The 10,522-nt window shown below is 36.8% G+C and overlaps 1 long non-coding RNA gene across 1 annotated transcript in view; it reads right to left on the bottom strand.

The window, feature by feature from the left end:
• Positions 1-8,208: 8,208 nt before the first annotated feature.
• LOC139197010 (uncharacterized) overlaps positions 8,209-10,522 on the bottom strand; it is a 66,811-nt gene continuing 64,497 nt past the window's right edge. The window contains exon 2 of the long non-coding RNA XR_011581970.1: positions 8,209-9,171. This is a non-coding gene — a long non-coding RNA (uncharacterized lncRNA). The remainder of the gene's footprint in view (positions 9,172-10,522) is intronic.

Genomic DNA, 10,522 nt, shown 5'->3' with positions numbered 1-10,522 from the left:
CAAAACAAAATGAAAGCAGTAAAGATAAGGGTGTAAGAATGCAAATCTGATTTGGTTAGCGATTCCAAAGTCTCTATTCGTTGAATGCTTGGGTTGCCTCCCAAGAAGCGCTTGCTTTAACGTCCGCAGTCGGACGAATCTTTCCTTTAAACTCCCCTCGGCTCCAAAGCATGGAATTTATCTTTTAATGGGAGGTGATACTTGAAATGATTCGGCAATGGTTTAAATTCAAGAGTGGGTGCCTGAATCATCAAAATCAGAAACATGTTAGTATAAATTAAAATTAAAATTGGAGAAGATGGTTTACTTTCTTTTTCTGACACAAACTCAATGACAAACACCACATCTTTGAACATTTCCGGGACTTGGAACTTGGCCAGGTTTACTATGATGGTTGTGGCTTGTCCCGTGTCATCAAACTCAACTGCTTTGGGCTTGATTGTCTCATGCACAACCTCTTGGATGTATTCTTGATATGCTTCAACCACTTCATTCTCTTGAATCCCTTTTCTTGGTGTGCAAGGTTCTTTGAACGTTTCAATACCATCGGGAACTTGTTTTGGTGCACCAAGAATTGGGATATCACTTTGCACCTTTGGAAGAGCTTCCACAATGTCTTTTTCACTCTCTTTGATATTTGGAATCAAAAACCTGCAAGGACAAAGGACATTCGGTGGAATAATGTTAGAATGAAGTGAATTTAGAACTTCCTCACCTGAGTTGGATGACATAGGGATTTGAGGAGCTTGCAGCAAGAATTCTTCTAAACTGCCCAGGTCGTCCTCTTCCTCTTCTGCTTGCAGCAGCAATTCATCCATGTTCGGGCTGTGTTTGGATGGTTCTGGGACAGCTTCATCCTTCATGTCACCTTCCAAAGTGATGGCTTCATCGATTTCACTTTCTGCTTTTGAATTTGCAATGTTTGAGTTGGAAAGTTCACTTTGATCTCGAGTCTGCCCCATGAATTCCACAATCTGCCCAACTTGCATCTCCAATTCATCCACTCTTTTGACTCGGTCTTGCATCTCCTGCTTTTGATTTTCTACTCCCTGATTCAAAGAGGTGAGTAACTTATTAAGTGTATCATTATCCAAGGACATACCTGAATTGAATTGGGTTGATTGTTGTGGTGGCTGTGACGGTTCATATGGCCACTGATAGAACTCTTCCGATGGCGGCAATTGTTCTTCTTTTTGTGAACCCTGCGCCAAAGAAATTAGTCCTTCAAGAATTTCATTATAATTCACGGGCATACTTTGATTTGATTGGAATTGTTGTGGGGGATGCTGTGGTGGCTGCATAGGTCTTGAATAGAACTCGTCATATGGCTGCCAATATGCATCTTGTTGAGCCTTCTTGGCTTGATTTTGTGAGCCCTGCACCAAACAATTTAATTCATTAAGAATTTGATTATAATTTATTGACGAACCTGAGTTTGATTGAGCATATTGCATAGGTTTTGAATAGAACTCCTCCTCTTGCTGCCAATATCCATCTTGTCGGAATTGTTGAGGTTCCCCCCACATATAATTTGAATGATCTCTCCAAGCCGAATTGTAAGCGTTGGAAAACATGTTGTTGCTTGGTTGATCATAGCCTTGATAACCCCAAGCATCTTCGTTCACAGTGAATTGAGGATGTTGATATCCTTGCCCATAGGGCACATCAAATGTAGGGACACTTGGCATTGTGGTCCGTTCGGCATTATGAGTCAATTGAGCAGTGAGCTGTGCCAATTGAGCTTGAATGGTCGCAAGTGCCATGTCTTGCTCCATTTGTACCTAAAATCAAAGAAAGACAAATAAATCAAATATCAAAAGTAAAATACACAAACACCAATATAAACATAAACAAAAACAAAAATAAAGGGATTAGCAAAGTTGCTAATCCCCGGCAACGGCGCCAAAATTTGATGTGAGAATTACTTGACACACAAATTAAACCCTCTTTTTGACAATTGTAGTATAGATGTAAGTAGGGTATCGTTCTAGGCCGGGGATTAGGAGGGATTGCTAATCTATTCTAAATTAATTTAAAAATATTAAACAAGACACAAGGACACAAAACTAGGCTAAAAACTCTAATAACTCGAAACACACTTAGAATGACTCAACATAATGAAAACAATCAATTTAGACACTAGGAACTGAAATGGACGGAAATTGAATTAAAAGACTAACAACAATGAAAACTAACTAAATAATATAAGGTGAAATTAAGGTGAAAGGATAAGTGATAGACTAGCTAGAGGGTTCTTCTCCACACATGACACATATGCAACCTAAATTGATTTTCAGTTGTTCTTTCAATAAATTGTGAATGACAATGTTCCAAGTTAATTAGGTCCGCTTAAATTAACTCTTAGATTTCCCTAGATTCATTGGATTGAATGGAATACGCATTACAACCAAATTATTCCTTATCAAAGTCCCTAACTATGGAATACGCATGATAGAGACATTCAACAAAGATCATTAAGTTCAACGGAAATCATAAACATTGACTAGGCATTCATAACTATGGAATACGCATGTTAATCCAGCCTAGAATTCACTTAACACGATTGTGGATAACAACCTTCACTACTTGTGAATATAAGTTCATAACGATTAGGTGAAATTCACTTAATTCTAGCATCAAATTCATGCATGTAAATTAAGTATGCATTCTTAATCGACATACAAAAATAAGTTATCAATCAAGCAGTTAAGCAAATTAAATCACAACTCAGAAATCACAACTGAAGGTAATCAATTCATATTACAAATATATTCATGGCTTTGAATTAACCTCTAGCCAAAATAAATTTAGTTACACATAATTCTTAAATTAAACAAAAAGTTAAACATGAGTTTGAGAAGATAAAACCAAGAAAAATGAAGTGAAGCCTCTCTGCCCTGCTCCCGTCAGCCTCTAACTTCTCTCTCTTTCTCCTGTTTTCTTCTTTCCACTGGTCTCTGTGCCGTGTGCTTCTTGCGCACTGGCTTCCTGCTGCGCAAGGCAGTTTTTCTGTGCAGCTTTCTGCTTCTCTCTCCCGCCACCTGTCTCTCAAGCTGCCAAAGGCAGCTTCTATCCTGTTTCGCGCCTCTTTCCGCGCTGCCAAAGGCAGCTTTTCTTCTCTTATCCCCCCCTCTTATTCTCCGCCTCACTGCTCTCTGTCCTCACTCTTTGTATATTTTTTTATTTCCTACGCACTAACCTCCTTTGTTTTCCACTCAACCCGTGTCTGCCATCCTGTTTCTCCCACTACCCTCTTTTTATTTCTATTTTTATTCTTCCATTAGTCCCTGCCATCCACTTCCTTTTATTTTCTGTTTTTAGTTTTCCGCTTGCTGTCATGCATTTCATTCTTCTTTGCTTATTTTAATCTGTCAGTGTGCACTCCACTGCTTTCTGCCGTGTCTTTTCTTTCTGCCATTCCCTCTTGCTATTTTATTTATTTCTTTTCTTCTTTGCCGTTAGTTTTCTTCTTCTACAAAACATGAATCATCATGATGTTTCAAACGTCATCATGACTTATCATTATTATTTTTTTTTAATTTTATTTAAAAGCTGAGTAAACCACATTCACGATTCATGAAATCATAACTGGAGGTAATCAAGTCATATAAAACATATGATCATGGCTTTGAATTCCCCATTAACTATAAAGAAATTAGTTCCTCATGTTCGCAAATAAACAAAGATAAATAAATCTAAACAATAACATAAAGATAGAAAACACCTAGAATCGCTCCAACAATCCAAGCTCCTTGAATGGCATGCACGGCTCCAGATTCCTTCCTTCTTCTCCTTGCAAACTCACGGCACCATGAGGGGTTTTGGGTGAATGATGTAGTGAAAATATGGTAGAGGATGGTGAGTGAAAAGGTGCGGCAAGGGCTTGTATTTATAGGCTGAAAATCCCCACTCCTAGATAGCAAAGGACAAGGTTTTAAAGGCCTAATCTGCATAGGATAATAACATACAATCCTATAAGGAAAACAAGTCAAAAACCCAAAAGGAATGGGAAATAATGTGCGGCACAAAGATAGGAGATGATAAGGCTTCTAGAAATCTGAAATTCCAAGGGAAATAAGGTATATGGTGCGGCACATAGCTAGGTGATGTGAAAATTATGTTGACACACAAATTAAACCCTCTTGTTGACAATTGTAGTATGGATAAGTAGGGATCGTTCTTAAACCGGGGATTAGGAGGGATTGCTAAAACACTCTTAACTGACTCAAATATGTAAAACAAGGTTTAAAACACTCAACTAGACTCAAAGAATGCAAAACTAAACTCTAAAACACTAAAACAAATCAAAAGACTCAAAACAGCACCAAAAACACTCAAAACTGCCTTAAAACACTTTCTGGGCAGTTTTGGGACTCTAAACACAAACTTGAACGAATTTTGGTTTCCTAATGACCTAAAACACTTAAAAACATAATCTAAGACAAGTTCTAACTAATATGACTCAAAGAAATAAAGTGGGGTTGATTTTGGACGAATTTAAATTAAATGGCAGATTGTAAAGAAAACAGATTGTAGACAAAATTGTGATGAAGCAATGGATGATGGAATGGCTAAGGGGTTCTTCTCCACACATGAAATATATGCAACGTAAATCAATTTCCAGTTATCAATTCAATAAGTTATGAACCTCGACACTCCAAGTTAATTAGGTCCGCTTAAATTAACCTTCAGATTTCCCTAGAATCATTGAATTGGATGAATATGCATCGCAAACAAATTATTCCTAACAAGTTCTCTATATGAACAGCATGATAAAGATACAAGTTAGAATCATTACGTTCTTTGGAAATCATAAGCATCGACAAGGCAATTGTAACTATGAAAAGCATGATACTCTTGCCAGGAATCTACTTAACACGATTGTGACTAGCGACCTTCACTACTTGCAAATATAAATTCATAACGATTAGGTGAAACAAACTTATATCCTAGCACCAAATTCAAGCATGCAAATTAAGCGTGCACTCTCAATCAACATACAAGAATAAGTTCTAAATCAAACGGTTAAGCAAATTGTATTCACGACTTATGCAACGATAACTGGAAGTAATCAACTTATTTCACATATATAATCATGGTTTTGAATACACCCTTAGCCAAAACGAATTTAGCCAATCATACTCAGAGCAAAACAAAGATTACATGAATTAGACATTGAAATATAAGATAGAATACACCTAAAATTGTTGAACAACTCAGAATGAAGAGCCAAACAATTGAGTGAATCTGTCCCCTTTCCTTGCTTGCGGCAGATTGGATGTTGGTGGTTTCTTGGGTTATTGAATGATGTAGAATGGATGGAAGACGTATGGAAGTGTTTAGGGTTGATGGGTGGTGCGGCTAGGGTGGTTTTGGGTCAGAAAATATGGTGAATGGTGAAGGAATGGGGCTGTTGAAGGTGGTGTTCAGTTTCTGGCGTGAATGGGTATTTTCTGGGTGAATGGGAGATGGTGTTCGGCCAAGGGTTTAGAATGTGTATAAATAGGCATCCAAAACCCTAGGGCAATCAGATTAGGGCCTCTAAAACCCAAACCCATCAGAAATTAGGTTAAAACAATCAGATTTTTAGTGGGAATAAGGCCTAAGGTGCGGCTAGGGTTAGGGTTAGAGATGGGCCATCTAGAATGCCTTGCAAGGCAAGGAAATCAGATATTCTAGAGGCCTAGGTGCGGCTAGGGTTAGGGGAAAAGGATAGGTCATCTAAAAGCCCAAAGCCAAGGATAGAAACTCTCAAAAATGGAAACCTCCAAGAATAGAAACTTCCAACTTTAGAAACTTTGGTTTCCAATTCTGAATTCTTTGTTCTTCACTTTCATTTCTTCATTTCTTAAGCTCCTTTGACCTTCAAACTCGTCCATTCCTTGTGCTCCAAGCATGTACTTTCCAATCTAAGCTCCATTTTGCTCCGAAAGGCTCCAATTTGCATCCTTTTATGTAATATGCCCTTAAACCTGAAAACATATGAAACTAGCTTAAAAGACTACTTTAAACTAAGAAAACATAACGAAAATGCATAAGAACTAGTTAACTAAGGTGCATAAATATGCTCCTATCACTAGGGTTCTAGAAAGACAATGCAAGGCAGATTTATAGGCTTCTAGAAAGGTTCCTAGGCGCCATCTTTGTAGGATAAGATTAGGTCTTCTAGAAATCTCATTTTAAACATCCTAATCTAGTTAGAAACCCTCCTAAGTGGCTGAAATGTGGATAGTTTAGGATTAGGATAAGATAGGATAGGATAAGGTTTGTTTGGATAAGATAAGCTAAGATAAGGTTATGGATAATGTTTTGGATAAGATCCTTCTCTTGAGCTAATCCTTCGACTTTAACTCTTCTTCTTCATGTAGGAATACTTGCTTGAGTAGGAAACTTCATTCGTCTAGGAATCCATCTTCAATTAGGACTCCTACATTGATTAGGAATCATTCTTCATTTAGGAATCCTTCACTTTAAGCCCTTTCCTACTTCAACTAGGAAACTATGTATCTTCAATTCTTCAACTTTGAAACACATTCCTAGCTTCATCAATCCTTCAAATTCGTCCATCTTCAACTAGGAATCCCTCGTAGATTAGGAATCCTTCTTCAATTAGGAATCCTTTGTTGACTAGGATTTCATCTTTTAATTAGGCGCTTTCATACTTCGACTAGGAAACCTTGCTCAAGTAGGAAACTAATGCGAAATAGATAAGCACACAAATTAAACCCTCTTTTTGTCAAATTGTAGCAAAGATGTAAGTAGGGATCGTTCTAGAACGGGGATTAGGAGGGATTGCTAAACACTTGGAAACTGACTTAAAAACTCAAAAAACAAAGTTTAAAACACTAAACTAGACTCAAAGAATGCAACACTAAAGGTTAAAACACTTAAACAAACCTAAAACTCAAAACAGCAACCTAATAACTCAAAACTGCCTAAAAACCACTTTCTGGGCAGTTTGAGAACCTAACAAGAACTTGGACGAAATTGGGTGAAAACTTGAATCAAAACACTTAGAAACACAAATCAAAACACTTTCTAACTAATCTAAGACTTCAAAATAAAGGGGGATTTGTTTTGGAGGAAAATTGAAAACAAAACAAAAACTTAAAACTAAACAGATTGTAAAACGTTTTTGGATGAAAAGGATGGATAAAAGGCTAGTTAGGAGGTTCTTCTCCACACATGTCACACTTGCAAACGAAACGATTTTCAGTTGTTCTTCCAATAAATTATAAATACTCAACGCCCCAAATTAACCGTGAATTGCACTAATTAACCCTCAGTTTTTCCACAAGTTATTAGGTTGGATGATTGCATACGACAACCCAAAACATTCCCTACAAGTTCCCTACATGAATTGCATAATAGAGATACAAGCACGAATCATTACGTTCTATGAAAAACATAAGCATTGACGAAGCATTTGTTACTATGAATTGTGATGCGAAATATAAGCACACACAACTTAAACCCTCTTTTTGACAATTGTAGCAAAGTATGTAAGTAGGGATCGTTCTAAACCGGGGATTAGGAGGGCTTGCTAAAACCTCTAAACTGACTCAAAAACAAAAAGAAACAAAGTTAAAAATGTAAACAAAAGATTTTAAAACAAGAAAGTAAAAGAGGGATTTGAGTTTGGTGAAGTTGAAAGTAAAAATGAATAAACTAAAAACTTAAATAGATTTTAAACAAATTTGGGTTGAATGGATAATGGAAGGCTAGCTAAGGGGTTCTTCTCCACACATGTCTTGCTTGCCTACAAAATGATTTCTCTTCGATAAGTTATGAATACTCAACGCCCCAAATTAACCGTGAATTGCATTAATTAACTCTCAGTTTTTCAACAAGTTATTAGATTGGATGATTGCATACGACAACCCAAAACATTCCCTACAAGTTCCCTACATGAATTGCATAATAGAGATACAAGCAAGAATCATTAAGTTCTATGAAAAACATAAGCATTGACGAGGCACTCGTTACTATGATTTGCATGAAACTTATGCCAAGAATTTACTTAACGTGATTGTGACTAGCAACCTTCACTACTTGTGAATATAAGTTCATAACGATTAGGTGAAACTCCCTTATATTCTAGCATCAAATTCATGCATGAAAATTAAGCGTGCACTCTCAACCAACATACACAAATTAGTTTTTATACGAACGGATAAGTAAATTGAATTCACAATTCAAGAAACGCAATTGGAAGTAATCAAATCATATAGCAAGCATAAACATGGTTTTGAATCCCCCCCCTAGCCAAGGGGGGTTTAGTTCCTCATTATTACAAAACAAAGATAAACAAATTTAACCATTGAAAAACAAAGGGAAGAAAGCACCTAAACGTTCCAACGATCCATGTTGGATAGCAAGCGCGTCCAAGGACTTTTCTCCTTCTCCTTGCCGCCCCAACAAGGTTGGAATGATGTTGAAGGGTTGGTTATTTGGAGGAATGGATGGGAAGGGGTTTAGATATGTAGGAGAGGCAAGGAAAGGCTTGGAGAATGGTTAATTTCTGGATGATTTGAATGAGGTTGCTGCCATGGTATTTATAGGAAGAGGATGGACATGTTTAATGTAAAAATCTGGTGGAATGAAGTAGGTAAGGCATGGCAAGGTGGAGAATTGTTGGTGAGGGTAGATTTTGAGTCATCCACTCACATGTCATGGTGAGTTAAGCATTGCATCATCCACTCAAATGTCATGGTGAGTTAAGCATTACATCATCCACTCAAATGTCATAGTGAGATAGGCATTGCATCATCACTAAAAAAATCTGGTGGAAGTAAAACAAAGGGAAGGCCACGGCATTGATGAATTTTATGGGGTATGCATGGTTTTGAGTGAAGTTTTGGCCAATCCTTCTAGAAATTTATCCCTTCTTGCAACTTGTATTTGTTTCACCAGATTTTTAGCATGTTCCTAGCCTCTTTTGTCTTCAAATTCGTCCATCCATCTTGCTCATATCATATGTAATCCATTACAAGCTCAAAACTGCTCCAAAATGCACCAAAATGCACTTTCTTGCTACCTTAGCCCTTGGACCTACAAACACACGAGAATGGCTTAAAGTACTAAAATAACTAAGAACTAATAACGTAAATGCAAGAAAACTAGTTAACTAAGTCGCATAAATATGCGTCTATCAAATTCCCCCACACTTAGCTATTGCTAGTCCTCGAGCAAAATAAAACAAATAAAACATAAGAACAAAACAAAACCTAAACCTTCCAACAATTACCTTAAGGATTTTCAATGCAACATGACATGCAAAAGATCATCATAACCACAGATTTTTTTTGCCTTCCCTACCCTTGAGCACATACTTAATCAAAGTCACCACATACTAGTTCACATATAACCAATTAAACCGATGTTTTGAATGTAGTAACATGCCTTAGAGAATTTGCTCAATTCCTTACAAGATACACTCTTATTTTCACTCTGATTTTCTGACTACTTACCCTACACTAGATGTATGTGAGAAGATTGATGTAAACATGAAAACGAACACTCACATATGTTTATAGCAAAGAAAGCAATTTCTGGAGTTATTAAGCATGTATAGATATGATCTCATGACTGGAATGCTACTACTTAGATGCGAGAACCAGGGACACCATATGCTCGTACCAATCCCAAACTCCACATATTGAAACACATAACACTCAAGATTGAAGTTAAGGGTTGTAACGGGGTTAGGGGTGATTGGCTAACAATGAAAGGTAAGGAAACAAATGTTTTTAAAGCATAATAAGCAAAGTAATGAAATTGATGCTTAGAATTCCCTTTGAATGCAACAACTAACTTTAAACACAATGGGGTTATTCATTCAACTTTTTAGGGCCGATTTCAACTACAAACAACACTTGTGAGCCTTTCCTCACTTATTTCAAACTCTTTTTCTTTTCTTTTTTTTTCTTTTTCTTTTCTAACCCGTGCCTTATTACTTTCTTTTGGCACACAAAACACAAAAATCTCATTCCCCCACACTTGTTTTCTGCATAAGGACAATCAAAAGGAATTCATTTTAAGTCATGCTTCATTATGCTTTTAAAAACAAGGGTATGGATAGTCCTAATCTAGGCTAGGTAAGGGAAATGTGGTTTAACAAAGAAAACGGGCTAAACAAGGCTCAACGGGGTTAAACTTAAACAAATATGCACGGGATAAGCTTTTTGGCTCTAGTTCACTACACAACTTCATCTTGAATATGTGTTATGCAAATCAATGTCATGCTTTGAATGGAACGGGCATAAGTTCTAGTATTTGGAACTAAATGATGAAACGCCTTCTAAGTAGCAACCAAGCAAAGAATGATGAGATCATGCAACGACTTTAGAAAACAAAAATGCACAGATTAATAAATCTCCAAAGAACGTATTAGGCTCAAGTCTCTCAAGGTTGTAGTGTTAGTTTGAGTTCCTTCCTTCAAGCATGTTACAAAAACTGATTTTTTTCTTTGTGATTACATGTGAATTCGTAAACTATAACTATAACCAAGCATAAATCAAGA

Source organism: Malus domestica, chromosome 06 (assembly GCF_042453785.1).
Source record: "Malus domestica chromosome 06, GDT2T_hap1".
Lineage (NCBI taxonomy): Eukaryota > Viridiplantae > Streptophyta > Magnoliopsida > Rosales > Rosaceae > Malus > Malus domestica.
This window is presented reverse-complemented; position numbering and strand designations above follow the sequence as displayed.